Source organism: Stegastes partitus, unplaced genomic scaffold (assembly GCF_000690725.1).
Source record: "Stegastes partitus isolate 25-593 unplaced genomic scaffold, Stegastes_partitus-1.0.2 Scaffold612, whole genome shotgun sequence".
NCBI classification, from domain to species: Eukaryota; Metazoa; Chordata; class Actinopteri; family Pomacentridae; genus Stegastes; species Stegastes partitus.
Genome location: NW_007578343.1, coordinates 10,114 through 27,255, shown reverse-complemented (window position 1 = coordinate 27,255; position 17,142 = coordinate 10,114). Strand labels below are relative to the sequence as shown.

Genomic DNA, 17,142 nt, shown 5'->3' with positions numbered 1-17,142 from the left:
CATTCCTATGACCTACATACATTTCAGAAGTAAAAATCTCCTCGGTCAAGTTGAAAAGCAATGGCTTATGTGGTTAACTGCGATCTACTAAGAGCAGCAGATGAGTCATAAAGTTGAAGTCACACCTAGCGCGGTGCAATTTATGGCTTGTCTATTACTATTAGTAGCTACATTTGATACCAAGAAGACAGTCATTAGTTGCCCTCAAGAGATTGCTTGCCAAGAAATTGAATAAATAGGTCATTTTTTGAAGACCCCATCTGATGATAATCAAGTGACTCACCCTGTTACCACGTCCACATGAGGTTTCTTATACGCTAGAAGACACATCATGAGTGAAATACGCAGTAAACGTCATGGGTTACAATAAGAATCAATGGGGATTTGGGCGTTAAATCCAAAGTTCAAATATATTTGAAAAAACTGTGATGCCTCCCTGATTATTCTGTTGAACATGAACATATTTAAAACCATGCATGCTTCCAAAAAAAAAAGAAAATCATACATTTTAGGCGTATTTAATTAGTTTCACCTGAAACAGCAAATAAAGAATAGTTTGACTCACCGGATGTTGAATGCAGGTCAAAGCCTGCCATTAGCTGCTCATTTCAGTTGGCTGTTTGCTGTCCTTCTGCTATCTGCATGTTGCTTTGCTGTGGGAAACGACACCACCACCACCATAACAACAACTACAACAACTAGCAGCACTGAAAGTTTTGCAGCACTTTCCATCTTCAGGTTCACAATCTTTAGATCTTTTTTTTTTGAAGCTCTTGAAATGAGATCCTTTTGTTCCTCGTAGTCCACATGACATATACAGAGTATGATCCACACCATAAACGTGTTGTTTTCCACTTGCAGCAAATATGAAACATCTTAAATCAGAACTATCATATAAGTTCAGTTCTGAAATCTGTGGCACATGACATAATATGAAACTTAAACAGGATGTGTTTGTCAGGTCGGCGTTAAGCCTGGACCTGCATGTTGCAGTACAGCGAGGGTTTAATAGCGCAGTAGAGATGAAGAAATGATGAGTAAGTGAGGGAGGACGGTAAATGGAGAAAAACAAAGGAAAGGAAACAATAGCGGAGGCTGCGGCGTTTAATGTACACTGTAGCTGCGAAGGAGAGGCACAGTCTGGTACAAGAGGCTGGGAGCAGAGGAAGGTCAAGAGAAAGCGTGGAGGAAAAAGAGCGCGGTGACAGAAAGAGAGCAGAGGCTGAAGACTGATGGACTATTAGCGCTGAGAAGGAAGTCTGGTCAGCGAGGAGGCGAGAGCCCTGGAATATATGGTCTATTTGTTGCTGAGACAGAGTGAGAGGGTTCCATTTACTTGTCAAACAACAGATGCACACGTATTTTCGCAAGTGTGTGGACAGCGAGGCTCCCAGAATCAGACAGTAAGAGTCGTGCTCACAGTCTCTCCGTGATCCACTCGAGGTGGATGGCAGCCGAAAATGACTGTTTGAAGCGTGACGCAGTAAAAAAAAAACAAAAAAAGGTACATCAGCTCATGAAGAGAAACTTATGACCAGCACCACTGATGAGCAATAATAATATTTATCATGTTCAAGAGTAAAAAAGAATGTAACTCTAGAGGCTGTTTCACACTCAGTGAAATGGAGCCAAGTACAGATTCATATCATACTATTCTCTAATAGATCATCATTACTGGCTTTGTGTGTGTGTGCATCCACCTTTAACCTTCATTTCCTGCCTTGTTTCCTGACGTACTTTCATTACACGGAGCTCATCTCTTGTCTCAGATTTCTATTCAAGATGCCGACTGCAGATGTTCACTACATGTTTGAAACCTGTAACATCTTTTCCTTTGCTGACTTGAGAATTTTTTTTTTTGTCTCAAATTCATCCCAGACAAGATAATCACAGCACAATTCTTGCAGTCTGCACTCGTCGTGACACGCAGATCACAAATAGCGGCGTTTGCTCGGGTCTTAAGTGCGGTGTTTGTTTGGATTTGTGTCACATGTCGAAATTGATAGTAGGAAGGATGAGTTCCTGTTGCAAATTCCATGTTGCAGATTGCAAATGTGGTTAGACGGGGCTCTGTTTTGCAGGATTTTAACATATCACTGTAGAAGATAAATGTGGTGTGTGTGAGGGTATTTCCACATTTGTACGTACGCACAACAAAGCAGAGAGAAAGAGCTGCACAGCGTACGCAAGAAATCAGGAAAGTGATCATTAGTAGAATTTTTGAGCAAAATCAATTGCATTTTGACAAAAGCATTAGCATGAAGCCTACAACTTTAACCCTGAAGATGTATATATATATGTGTGTGGGTGAGTTAAACACTATAGCATGCACCCTTATCCAAACTGCATTGTTACTGCAAATGCTGTAAAACAATGACACATGACTAACACGAAATATGAAATGCATCTGATTACGTAAGTATTCACGTTGTCCTAGTTTTTCACTGAGTTGCAGTTTTTAAAAACTTTGTCATGCTATACTGGTAGCTCACTGGAAGCTCTGCTGTCAAACCTTTAAGGTCCAATTTGATGCCCCATTTTAACAAGTTAATCTAAGCCTCACATGTCTTCAGAATGCCCTCTTCCCCTGAAGGGCAAAGGCAACAGCAGCTCAGCTGGATTTAAAGCTGCAGCTTTATCAGCCACAACACAGTGAGCATCAGCGAGGAGCCCAAAGGGGGAGCAGAAGCCAGAAGGGGGCGGGGCTTACCCTGTTGTGACATCACAACTGACTTGTTCAAAGTCACACTTTCTGATCTATGGAAAAACAAAAGAAACAGGGGAAGTCTTCTCTCCCTTATTCTGTGGGTCTCTGAACACAACTCAAAATTAACAAAAGCTGGTTTGTGTGCGGCACCGTTGCCTCGCAGCAAGAAGGTCGCCGGTTCTCGTCCCGGTGGGGACACCTGAGATCTTTCTGCGTGGAGTCAGTCTCCATGTTCTCCCAGGGCAGTGTGGGTACTCCGGCTTCCTCCCAAACAGTCCTAAAACATGTTGAAGTTAATTGGTGATTCTAAATTGTCTGTAGGTGTGAATGTGAGTGTGCTTGGTTGTCTGTCTCTAAATGTAGCCCTGTGATAGACTGGTGACCTGTCCAGGTGTCTCCTGCCTTCACCCTAAGTCAGCTGGGATAGACTCCAGCCCCCCACGACCCTAGTGAGGATTAAGTGGTGTATAAATGATGGATGGATGGATGGATGGAGGACTCTAACATATACTCATTTCTGACTGGTGGCTGTGCCAGTCCTAAACATGAAACCAGTTAGCAGATCAACCATGGCTCTGAAAGACTTTTTAAAGTGTCGTTGCAATGTCACGAGCTCACTAATACTCTGAGATGTTCTAATATACTAAAATATTAAACTCATATGTTGTCTCAGTATTTCAAGACACCACATAGCATTTGTGCTCATCGTAGTGGGAACACAACCAACGCTCAGCACATTCACACAGCACATTCGTCCAAACACACCCTCAGATGGTAGACTTTCACGTCTCAGGGTGAGAAACTACATTTACCCAGCGAGGGTGCTGAGCTGAAACAGTAGAAGAACTGCTGCCCTGAGGGAAATACACCGCTGGATTCCCCTCTAGACAGTAGCAGTGATTAATGTTTGCGAGCTGAACTGGTGTGTGTGTGATCATCACAGTGGAGGATGAGTGTGTGTGCTGTGACGGGTTGTGACTCACGTGAACCAGACAGCTTAAGCGGTGGCTTCCTGGGAAAAAAAAAAAGCTTTTTTTTTTTTTACCTGCATCCATCATACCGCCTTGTAGCTCCGTCAAACCTGCAGCTCCGACACCTTCCCGTTGCCCTTGTCGTCTCTCTTCTTCCCATCCACTTCTTTCTCGCTCTTCTCCCTCCATTTCTTTCCTTCATTGACCCGTGAATTGTGTCAGTCTCACCGCTCTCCTGTGGTCTACCCCTCTCGCCTGCTCTCATTGATTCAAGCTTTAAACTTTCACTCTCACTCACTTACCCAGGAGGTGAAGTTGAATTACAGTCATTACCTTGCTGTTTCTCCGCACACTCACTCACTCTGTACCTGCCTCAGCTTTCCTCCTCTCCGCTCGCTCTTCGGGGCCTCCAGGACTCGATGGTGTTCTAGTCTACCGCTCACATTTTATCGGCGGTGGAGGGGATTGTGAGGTCAGAGCTTCCTGTTGCCGTTACCACCACCCATGCGGCCGACTCATCACTCAGCGTGTCTACCGCGGGGCGATTCTGTTTTTAACCAGCGGTGCTACTAAAGCGCTCTGAGGACCGGTTGTTTGCGAGCTGCTGTTGCTATGCAACTAAAACCTTTTGTCTAAACTTGAAGAACATTTTCTAATCATCTAATTTTGATGCTCTCGCTCATTTAATGGACTGAACTGGAGATCACAGAGTCCAGCAGGAAAGCAGTTTACCTCTTTTTGTTGTATCTGTTGAAATGCTGTGCTTTAAGTTTATTAGTGATGGTTTAATGTTTTGTTTTTTTCCCTCAAACTTTGTGACTCTGGAGAAGTATAATACATAATTATATGTATCTTGTAAACACACTCTCTGTACTGTACATAACTATTAGGTATATATTGCGGATGTCATTGATGGAGGAAATTAGCGCCTGCTTTGTACTCACTGCTGTACACTGTATGAAAACTCATGAATTATGAATAATTACTTGTTGTGCCCATCATAAGGGGATGACATGAGGGAAGTGGGGATGTGGGGGCTGCAAGGTGGGTCGGTGGTTAGCCCTGTTGCCTCACAGCAAGAAGGTTGCCGGTTCACGTCCCGGTGAGGACACCCGGGATCTTTCTGCGTGGAGTTTGCATGTTCTCCCCGTGCAGCGTGGGTTCTCTCCGGGTTCTCTGGCTTCCTCCCACAGTCCAAAAACATGTTGAGGTTAATTGGTGATTCTAGATTGTCCGTAGGTGTGAATGTGAGTGTGCTTGGTTGTCTATCTCTAAGTGTAGCCCTGTGATAGACTGGTGACCTGTCCAGGTGTCTCCTGCCTTCACCCTGAGTCAGCTGGGATAGACTCCAGCCCCCCATGACCCTAGTGAGGATGAAGCGGTGTATAGATGATGGATGGATGGGGATGTGGGGGCAAAAAAAACAAAAGAAAGAAAGTGTGATGCTATTATGCGACTAAGTATAAATGCAACGACTTCAATTACACATGAGCAAAAAGGTGATCACAAAAAACATGGTTTAATGGTAATAAGATTAAGTGCGTATTCAAAATGTCTGTGATGTTTTTGCAGTGTTTAAATAAACAGATCTCCCCAGTTGTTCCTTAAATACCAGGTGGAAACAAACCAACTATTTTTTAATGCAGCCGCAAGAAACAGACACTCAGCAGAAGTGTTGTTTATCATGTCAGCTCCTCCTATTTGACATTTCTCCCTTCATCCTACTGAAATAGCTACACATTATGTATAGTGTATGAAATCTGATGGACGTGGACACGCACAGGCTTGACTGATGTGCACCCTGCAGCTCATAAAAACAGCCTGGACTAACACAGTAAACATACAGTGACCTGTTAGAAGAAGCCACCCACAGCGCTAACAAACCAGATAAAATACAAATTAGGGATTCAAAGTAATTGATCTGTTTGTTTGCGGGTCACATGAATGAAAGACGGTCTGATCAGAATCTCACAGCATGACGGGGATTTGGAGAAATAATCAGCTTTAACGGATCTTTTGTCTTTTTCTCAAGAAACAAAAACGCGAAATCGTCATATTCTTGTAAAACACACAATTTAATTTGCCCCTTTCACACGAGGAAGATGCATTTCTGTTTCTAAGCTCCATCTGTTTGTGCCTCCTTGATGACCCACTGAAGTCAGACAGCTATCAAAGAGGAGACTTTGGCCAGGCTTCAGATGCACTAGTGTGAAAAAGCGTTTGTTGTTGAGGTTAACAGACAAAGATCAGAGGAAAGTTCCGAGAAGTAAAGTCATTTCATTTATATGTGTGTGTGTGTGTTGATGGCTCGGTGAAGGATGAAACAAACCCGTCGCTCTGTGGGGGTTCAGCAGTTTACGAGTTTGACACAGTTATCTGCTGGCATCTCTCTGACACTCGGCTCTGTGGGAGATATTCTATAGCTGACTGGAAACTTCTTTCCATTGTTTACAGTAAAGTCGCCGGGTTTAGGGTTTTTTTTTTCTCTTTTTTCTTTTTCACTCAACAAACTCTGGAAGACACTTTGAAGTGAACAAAACACGCTGACACAGGAGACCGAACAGTTTATGAAATGTGCATTAATTCTGAGAAGCAGATCACATGTTGAGGGTATAAATAGTGAGAAGTTTGCATTTATCCTGAAAGAAATTATGTCCCGTATGATCATCAGATGTGTATTGTTCTAAATTTTAACAATGAAATCAATAAAAACAAACACAAATCAAGGTTTAACTGCAGCATGACTGTATGTAGTTTTTGTTTTTGTAAATGTGTGAATATATTGTTGAACTCTTCTGAGCCACCGTTCATTTGATTCATTCAGTTTTGTAGTCTTTATACATAAACAGCAGTTTAAATCATTTGTCCCACAACTCAAAATAACATATGTTTGATTTTTCCTCACAAGTGTTTATGAGAGTACGTTTTTGTGCTGGTAAACCACGTGTGTGTGGTTCCATTTATTTTATGAAACCAATTTCCTTCCCGTGTGGCAGTAAGACAAACTTTACATCCCACTTTTACCCGCTGTGTCTGATATCCACTGCTGAGTCCTCCAGTTTGCGCCAGACAAACGTATTTTAACACAGTTTTGATTCTGTCTTCCATTACTTCCACTAAAAGCGTTCTACTACGGGAGCTCTTAATGGCCGGTGGAAACAGCAGGTTTAATTGCAGCAAGAAAAAAACTCCTTCAGCACATGTATGAGCACATATTAGCATCGTACTGTTGATTGTTTCTCTGGAACACTTGACATAACCATAAACTGTATAAAAGATGGACGTAGCAACCGGCCCCAAAAAATGAAGCCAACCCGGAAGTGTCAAAAACCTGCAGTATCACTACGTCCACTAGCTGCTGGCTCCAAAAAGCCCTGGCTCCCATAGACTTGAGTTGGAAAAGAAGTGATCATGAAATACTGCATTCCTACAGCTCAGGATTTTTTTAAAATTAGTTTTCATTGTCAGGTCCAGAGATCAGGTACTATATAGGTATCAATACTGAATTTTTAAAAAATCGTCAACATTTTGCGGGGCAAGGGGCGTGGCTGGCTTGATTGACAGTCGGCANCAGGAAGTAGCAAAACCCTGGCTTCATTTTCTCAGTGCAGAAACCAACGGGTGACGTCACGGTAGCTACGTCCATCTTTTATACAGTCTATGGATATAACCGAGAGAGTAGCTCAGGTTCTGTCTTGTACTACGAAGACTTTGAACATTGGTTTTCTTTTAACCATAACAGCAACGTTTTACTAAATTTAGAGCAAGTGGTTTGAATGTTTACATGGACGGCACTGACCTGCAGCCCATAATGCCACCTAACTGGGAACTTGTTTGTTATTTATTTATTTATTTATTTTATAATTCAAGTTTTAATTGAACTTTTCATTGGCGTTATACATGACAAACTTAGTACATTTCTCCATACAGGAACAGATAGTATATAATTGACAGTTACCTCTGGCGACAGCACATTTTTTGTCTCAAAAATAGGCATTAAATGCAAAAAAAATATAATAGCACATGATGATATCAACTAACAAGTACACGCACAGTATCTGTACACATACACACTTCTACCCATACCGTCTTACATGCATACGGACACACACTCCCTAACCTAACATGCTTCTACATACATACATACATCATGTGGACATATTGCTGATGTTTACAGTATAACAGGACCCCCCTGTGGTTGGAGCACAAAAAATAAAAATAAAAATACAAAACCTCGTGGGGGTCACTATCTACCTTTATGTGGTCCCAAAACCTGTCCCAAGGGGTCACCCCCCCCCCCCTCCCGTTGTCACTTATTCTACTAAGCATACATTCGTATGATGCAGTTCCAGTCATTGCACCGACCCATTCTTTCACCTGTGGGCTTTCTGATGCCTTCCAATGTCTTAAAATTACTCGGCAAGCTGTTGTTGAACCCACTGAAATTGCAGAAAAGTTGCCTTTGGTTGATGCATTTGTTAGTTTAAACCTGACAACCAGAATTTAACTTCCTACACAAAACAGTTTAAAAATGATGTAGTCATGTTATTAAAGACACTGATGGACTGCATCTCAAAAAACGAGCAGCTTTAGCTCAACTTTTGTGTCATAATTTGAAAACATTTACAGTCCAAACACATTTGCAATCACAAACTGGACATCGTATTGATATCCCGTTTCACTTCATGTCATGCATTATTTAAAGTGCATGTTCCGCAAATCAATTACAACCTCTGATCAATCACATCTATCGAAAACAACCCCAACAATGCTTTTAATTCCTGCATTTCACGCCATGCTGGTGACAAGTAACGGGCTAAACTGTTCTTGTCAAATTAGCTGAAAGCTGAACTCTGTTTGAAAACAGGTCAAGGATTTACATAATTACAGTTCATGAGAGCCGAGAGACAATGTGGTTCGAGATTTATTGGAGCTCCGTCCAAACCAAAGGAGGGGGAAAGTATCCCCCATCTACAGAAAGAGCTGAATTCAATCGACTGAGAAGATAGCGGGGGTGGAATTAAATGTTTAAATGAACTGGAATAGATGAGCTGACTGTGAAGGCGGTTTAAAGGACTCAGCGCGGTACGTAACAGGCAAAGCAGAACGTCACAACAATTCTTCATTACATTTGATGTCTGTTAAATTCTCTCCCTCAGGTGCACTGATGTAACATCTATTAGGTGGTGAATGACATCGTGCTGCTCAGGTGTTCAAATTCTGTCACACCTGTTGTGTTTTAAATGCTCATTCATGCTTTGATTTTGTTCTTTATTTGATTTTTTTACTTGCTTATTTCCTGACGATCACTTTCTCTCATCCAGTTGGGTTTTGACTGTTTGTCTTCTTGGCTTTCATTAGCTTGTTGTTAAAGGTAAATTCACTTTTTGTTTCCAGTGTCGCATCTCTGTCGTCTTTTTTTTTTGTCGTCAGAAATAAACTCTCAGCATAGGTCCCTCAAGTTGTCCTTTTCAAAGACTTCAGGGGGGAAAAAAACATCTTTGAGGCATGTCAGCTAACTCCAGTATCACCCACTTTTGGAGGTGTAATTTTATTTTTTCTGTTTTCCTGCGTTACATGGTGGGATTGCTCTTGAAAATACTGGGAAATGACTTGAGTGGTGGTGTGTGAAGGAGCAATAGGGCGTCCACTGGACTGTAGATAACAGGCTATGATCTGAAGCGTCGCCCAGGATGAGCTGCTCCACACCTCAGCTACAGTCTGCCTCAGTTGTTTCCTCGCCCGCTGAGAAAATTCTCTTTGTGCCTCCATTAGCTGGAAGCTACTTCGGAATAGCGGTGCAAACATTTTGTGTATCCATTCAACGCAGAGGTTAGATACAGCAGACTGCAAGAGCCAAATGTGTGAAAGTTATTGTGTGTAGTGTTGTACTTCTGGTCCCGTTTAGGTCGAGCCTTTGGGAACAACTTCACTTCATTGCAGTTTCTCTTCAGAGTCTCCTCGACAAGCAACTCAGGGATTGTGGGTGAAGCTGAGACGGATATTTAAGAGTCCAGCCCAATTATGTTCATTCAATACGATTTATCAACGGCATTATTAGGCTTTTTCATGTCTTTTAGAAGATACTGCAGTTATTTATCCGCGATGATGAAATTCAAACAATAATAATCAGTGTTAAATCCCTGCTGTGTCAACTTGTGAAAACAACAGGTGGTCTAATAATTACTTCCAAAGCTGTATCAATATAGCTTTAAATTTATTGCACTTTCATCGAGTTGAGGATCGTGAGAGACAGATTTTCAAAAAGAGCAGTCATAATGAAACCAGCAGTAATGCAGTGTGTCATTAGACCCCCGTCTGCCTCCTGAATGCCCAAGTCTTGTAGTTTGTAATGCAGTCAGTTAAAAAGCTCTTCCATCTCCATTCCTCCGTCCTCAGCCCCTCTCATGAGATAAACACAGACATGTGGACGTGCTTTAAATGCACAAAAACTGTCAAGCTACAGTGAACATTGTCATGTGGCTTCACACTACATTTGAACTCCTCTTCTCCTGAGTCATCGTCTCCTGTTCACCCTGTGGTGCAGCTATCTCCTGCTCCCACTGAGGACTTTGGCCCCGATTATACTCCCTCACCTGAAATATTTGAAGTCTCCCGTCACAGGCTTGATTTTCTAAATCCTGGAAATAGAGCCTCTCAGACCGCGAGAATTATGATATGCTGAAAGGTTATATCGGGCTGCATGTTAGCACCGCCACCTCGCAGCTAGAAGAGCTCCGGTTTGCGTCCCGGTTAGGACGTCTGGGATCTTTTAGCGTGGAGTTTGCATGTTCTCCCCGTGCAGCGTGGGTTCTCTCTGGGTTCTCCGGCTTCCTCCCACACAGTCCAAAAGCATGTTGAGGTTAATTGGTGATTCTAAATTGTCCGTAGGTGTGAATGTGAGTGTGCTTGGTTGTCTGTCTCTAAGTGTAGCCCTGTGATAGACTGGTGACCTGTCCAGGGTGTCCCCTGCCTTCACCCTGAGTCAGCTGGGATAGACTCCAGCCCCCCACGACCCTAGTGAGGATGAAGTGGTGTATAGATAATGGATGGATGAACGTTTCTATGATATTGTTGCCCATCAGCATGAAAAAACACTGCCTAGCCCAGCTTTAAGTTGCAGGCTGAGATAACCTTGATAACTCCAGCAGGGTCATTTTTCAGCTTTGAAATGCTTCCACCAGAGTGAAACAGATATTCTACACATAGACTGTATGAGAAAGATCTTTCTTATACAGTCTATGATTCTACAACAGTTTTGTGCTCTTCTTCAATTCAATCCCATTCAATTTTATTTACATTGCACAGTTCACAACACATCTTGCCTCACAGCGCTTAAGGGGAAGAATTTACGAATTTGAAAAGAGAACCCAACAATCCAAAGTTGCCTTGGGATTCCATCTGTGCAAGCGGTCAGCAACGGTGAGAAGGAACTAAAAAAAAAAAAAAAAAACCCTAATAGGGAGGGGAAAAAAACCCCAGACAGAACCAGGCTCAGGGAAGGCGGCCATCTGCCTCGACTGGTTGGGGTGAGAGTGGGTGTGGGGTATAGCAGGAGGGGTCGGGGTGGGGCTCTTGACAAGTAAACTGTCCTTCATGTGTGAAATCAGCTGATTTCATTGCATTAAAATCTCTTTCTCACTTTAACCAAATCGTGTAAACAGCCTGACCACACACGATGCAACATGTGAGACTGTCCACAGTGTTTCTAAAGAGTTTGGAAAACTCTCTGAGAGAAACCAGGAGTGGAAAAGCTACACTATGTTATACAGTAACACAATTAAATGTGACATGGGGTGTGTTTATATGTGTCATTGTGTGTTGTGATAGCATGCACAGAGTTGAAATACTCTACAGACACACTAACACACACCACACACACACACACACACACACACACACACACATCTCAAATCTCTCCACTGATTAGCGTTGTTAGACACACAGCTTCATCACGGTCACAATGCAATGGCAATCATCGTTACAGATTACCTGCCAGTGTAAGTAGTAGTTGTGCAGCTAGTACAGTTGTTAGGTGTGAAAAATAGTGTGTGTGTGTGTTTGTGTCAGTGTGTGTGGTTCCTCTCCCTTCACCTCCATTCATCTTGTGTTTCTCCAAGTCGCCGACATGTCGACTTCACCTCTAAGTCCAGCGAAGACAGATGAAGTCGGCGCTCACTTCCACTCCGTTTACCTGATGAATGACCTGACGGATGGTTGATTGATGGCTGATCAGTGATTCCAATATGGACGCCTTCGTTCCCAACATCCCTCACTGATAACATGTTCGGTACCACGGCAGCCTCTCGGGCCGACTGAGTGACTGAAACCCCAACAAGGAACAAAAATTCTAAAAAATAAAGGCACCAGATAATGAGTGTTTGACATAATGGACGCAGGAAGTTTGTGAATCTTGTGTTTTGCACGACTGTAAGTCATCGCAGTTGACTGAAAACTTCCAGCTAATGTTTGACTTCCTGGTGTATTTTTTACTGAAAATAATGTGTCATTTAGCGTGATGCCTTTCACCAACACATATAAGAAAGTTCAGTTTCCTGGGAATAGAACTATGATGGTGTTTTGATGCATGTGCAGCTTTTGGCTCAAGTGATGAGTTGGACAAAAAGGAATTAGTTTAAAAGCTCAAGCTCCTCAACACTAGGCCTCCTCACAGATTAATTGCGATGACTCAAGACTAATTTGGTGAAGGTAACAAAATGACTGCACCATATTTTCTTTAACTTTTTTTCCAACAAGCAAAAAGGAAATACAAATTCTGCTCATACTGGCTTTAGATCACAGTCTGATCCTGATAGCTGTTGTCCTGGGTCCTTTTCTGGATGCTGTTTTGGATGGTGGCAACTACTATGTGCTTAAGAAAATTAAGTTTTTCCCATTATAATGAATCTGTTAGATGTTTTAACTACCTCAGTGATTTATGCATGGATGTTTAATGCTTGTTGCTGCACACATTTCAATTCCAAGTAGTCCTATGCTGCCCTTTTTGGACACATGTTGTCTTGCATCATGTGGTTACTGTTGTGAAACAAAGTATTTACACCAGGGGTGTCCAATCCTGGTCCTCGAGGGCCACAGTCCTGCATGTTTTAGATGTTTCCTTCTTCCAACACACCTGATTCAGATGATCAGGATCGTTGTCAGGCTTCTGCAGAGCTTGGTGATGAGCTGATCATCAGGTGTGCTGGAAGAGGGAAACATCTAAAACATGCAGGACTGTGGCCCTCGAGGACCAGGATTGGACACCCCTGATTTACACTCAAACTACGATCTTTTCCCAACATTAGCCAAGAAAATGAAAGTTATAAAATACAACTAAATGAAGTGAAAACATAATGGTCATTATTCCCAGTCTCCTGTGCTAACGCCACCTCCAACCTCCTCATGAAGCCCCTTTAACCCGTCGCCAAACAGCACCTTGTGTGTATCTACTGGACACAGAATGGGGGTATTTAACACCCTGCGGATGAGAATGGGTTTAGCTGTGTGGCATCCACGTGCAGACAAAAAAATTATAGAGAATTATTTTAAAAAGCAGGCTATGGTCTGAAAAGACTAAAATAACTCAAATTGACCGTTAGTTATTTGTCCATTTGTTCCCACCAGGGGGTTTCTAATTCACTATTTGAGGGAGCATCAGGATCAGCACCCTGGACAGCGGCCGTGGCACTTTTCTGCTTTCACAGCACCAGAAGCGAACCTCTCCCATCGGCAAACTCCACCCCAAGACAAAGCTTATGCTTTTAGCCCCATCATCCTTCCTTATCCCAGATAATGTACGGAACAGGAGGACAAGTGAAGTGTTTTCAGCCTTTTTTGCCCTCATCCTCTGTGTCACACTGATCCCATTACATTGATTCATACCAGGGAGTTGCTCATTGCTGCTGCTGCCTCACACTGAGCGCTCAGATGGTGCTTGTTTAGGAAAGTAACACAGTTCCTCAGCATGCCTCTGAGTCTAGCCAGTGGTCCTTACATCATATCATTTTTCTCACCACTCTGCTACCTCCTCAACTTTTTCAGCTTACACTGACGTGATAATGAACAGCATCAGGCAGTGTTTTTTTTTTTTTCTCTAAATGTCACAGGGTGCTATTAAGCTGCCGGTTCACACATACGAGCTGAATCTGTTCTGTGAAAATCTTGATTGTGTCTTTGTGTTTTGTTCCTGCGTGTAAGGCCTGCCCAGCTGCTTCACGTTGCACTTAGCTCTCTTTGATGTAGACAAATGCACCAATCAGGAACACTCCCTTCTAATTTCCTCGCACTCTTCGCTGTGTGTCAGGCGGGGACCTGCCCCCTTCTTCGGTGGATGAAACTCCTGCCGGATTCGGCTTGTTTATTTATTTTTCTTTTCCCTTTTCTGTTCATTTCAGGCTTTCACCGCTAACAACTGGCAGATGATCTAAGAACATCAAATCAAGGTAATTATTCCCATTGTTTTCCGCTCTGTAGCTGATGCATGGCGATGACACACACCTGCACCACACACACTTCAGCTCTTCTGCACCATAGAGGACGTATTTAAGCATCTATAGGTGGAGCTTTGCGTCAGACGGACACCGTGTTTCCATGATGCACACAAACTGGTACAGCGACAAGTTTACTCAGGTGGGTAAAGTGACCGTGCTGCACACTTGGAGAGCAGCAGGTCAGTTCCCGCCGTAGCCAGAGAGTTTATCTTTGTCACCGTGTCCTTGACCAAAACACATGGGGGCTGCAGCTGCTCGGAGGGCAGCCGTTCTACAGGCTGTTGGTGACATTAATAAAATGTGCTTGTGAGAGTTATTACTTCAGGCTGAAAAATGCAACTTTGCACCTTTTTGTTGTACAGTTGTTGGGGATGTTGCAAAGAACTGCGAGGCACAGAAAGCTCATTACATGCACCTGGACATTAGAGGTGAATTAGACCATTTACGCTGTTTATCTCACAGGTTTTGTAATTATTTCACGGACGCGGTGAGGGGAGCACAAAACGAGGAGCTTGACTTTGTACCTACATTATTTGATTTCTACAAAATATATAAATATTGGACTTTTCATGGAATAGGTTTATTTTTTTCCTGTAGGGATGTAAATACATTACTTCCTCTGGGGAAACTGGCATTTTCTGACTCAACACTTTTTATATATAACCAATTAAAAATGAGGATTTTTCTTTTTCCTTGGGCAGAAGCTTTCTAATACTTGGAGAAGGAAAAAAACATTAATTAACACACTTTTGAAATAACTCATTCTTTACTTCTCTTCTAAAGTATTTCAGTGCCTTTGACAAGCCGTAGGTTTTATCTGTGGCACTAAATAATAGACAATTATTGTCTGTGTGGCCAGCTGGTTATCCACTTTGCAATGCTGGGCTTCTCTTGGCTATAATATAAATTGTAATATTCACTGCCGGGAAATGTACAGCTTTTATTTTTGAGTAGCTCGTGTTGAAAGAGATGGAAGTTTGAGAAGTGGCCCTAATTAAAGGCTTAAATGACTGACCATGTTGTGCCGATATCGCACAATCTGCACGCTTCACCGCCGCCGCCGCATCATTTAGTGCTTTAAACAAGCTCAGTTCTTTTCTTCTACAATCTCTCGGCGCTTGTGTGATAAGTGAGTCTCCACAACAAACCATATGAATGTAGGACCAAATTAAGACTGCACTCTAATTACTACACAGATTAGCATTAGAAAAGCGCGCAATCTTTCAACCCACTGAAATGCAGACAGTGTTTCTGTCTTTTCAATCAGGGGAAAAAATTACTGTTGCGAAACAAAATTAATGGAGTATTAGATATCCCAGTGGCAGGATCTCCCTCAGATACGTACGCTTTGTATATGTATACGTGTAGGAGACACATCTGAGGTGCAGGTAGACTGCCTGCAGTTTGTTTATCTGTAAGAGTTGATTGTAAGAAACTAATTAAACTCACACAAAGAATGAAGTCGTCAGTGGGGACAAGCACACAAACCTGACGAGGAGTAATTGATAATGTCAAATAATAGAGACCAGAAAACACAGAGACTCCTCTGTCGTTAGTGTTTAGAGACATCTATTATACATATTTCATCTATTATACATATTTCCTAAAGAACAATGAAAATGGATGCTATTAAAAACGGCTCTGCTTCTTGGCTGTTAGCTACATCCAGAGGTTAGAGTAGAGCTTGGATTTCAGCACACTGATACACTGCAGTCATACGTTTTGGGTGTGTATAGTTTACATGATGTATCCAGAACGCTGCTGCTCGAGTCCTGACAAGAACCACGAAGTACGACTATATTAGTCCAGCGTTCAAGTCTCTGCACCAGTGCCCTGTCGCTCAGAGAACTGACTTTAAAACAGCTTTGCTTGTGTACAAGTCTCTTCATGGCCCAGCACCAAAGACATGTTGGTACCATATGAACCATGTTGGGCTCTGAGGACCTCAGGGTGGGGTCTCCTGCTGGTGCACAGAGTCAGGACCAAACACGGTGAGGCTGCGTTCCAGTTTTGTGCAGCTAAAATCTGGATTTCAGAAGATGTGCGACAGGCCTCAACTCTGACAAAGTTCAAATCCAGGCTGATAACAGTTTAGTTCTGCATTTGACAGCTGGAAGTGTTTCATCTGTGCTCTTCTAATTAATGATTGTATTTATGTTTTTATGGATTGATTTTATCTGCCTCTTTGCTTTCAGTGTAATTAATTAATAATTGTGTTTATGTTACTGATTTTATCTGTCTTCTTATACTTTTGTGTGAAGTGCTTTGAATTAGCTCGGGTATGAATTGTGCTATACAAATAGACCTGCCTTGCCTATCCAGTAAACCCATTCCATCTGGTGCAGGCAGCAAAACTTCAAAACATTATACACTTGAGTAATATTCGACAATGTTGATGGAGGTGGTCTTGCTTCCAAATCGTTGCATAGAAATGTTTGTTCTCAGCCCCTTGGCGTTACATTTTAATGCACCAGGTACCCTTTTTGAACATGAAGTGTAGTCCAACAGACCTCTTCAACACCCCCGTAATGTCTCAAATATATGCCAACAAGTCATAATTTAGATGGGGAGGAACTTGTGACGGTGGTAACCATGAAAATGGAGATGGTTGTTGCAGATGGAAGCAGTTTGCCTCCCAACATGTGGTGATTGTTGTATAGGTATCAGCTGCAACCAAACCATGAACCTTTCCGAAACCTAACCAACAAGTTTAGCTGTCGAAACCAAAAATCAACTAAAAACCTGAATGATGAGCCACATATGTCAGAAAACAACTGAAGAGTTCATTTGCAGAACAGAAAACTCCATTTCTGTAGAAACTATTTTTTTGTTGTTTGCTTGAAAAAGAAAAAAAAAAAAAATAGAGGTAACTAAGTTTGATTGATGTTGTCTCAGGTAGACGATGGAAAAGTAGGTTTTCTGAAGGTTTGTGAAGATGGAGGTATATGTTTTTTTGCAAATGAACTCTTCAACC

The 17,142-nt window shown here is 42.3% G+C and overlaps 1 long non-coding RNA gene across 1 annotated transcript in view; it reads left to right on the top strand.

The window, feature by feature from the left end:
* The window catches only part of LOC103362871 (uncharacterized), a 19,349-nt gene extending 3,155 nt beyond the window's left edge, over nucleotides 1–16,194 (top strand). The window contains exon 3 of the long non-coding RNA XR_520482.1: nucleotides 16,110–16,194. This is a non-coding gene — a long non-coding RNA (uncharacterized LOC103362871). The remainder of the gene's footprint in view (nucleotides 1–16,109) is intronic.
* The last annotated feature ends 948 nt before the right edge of the window (nucleotides 16,195–17,142 follow it).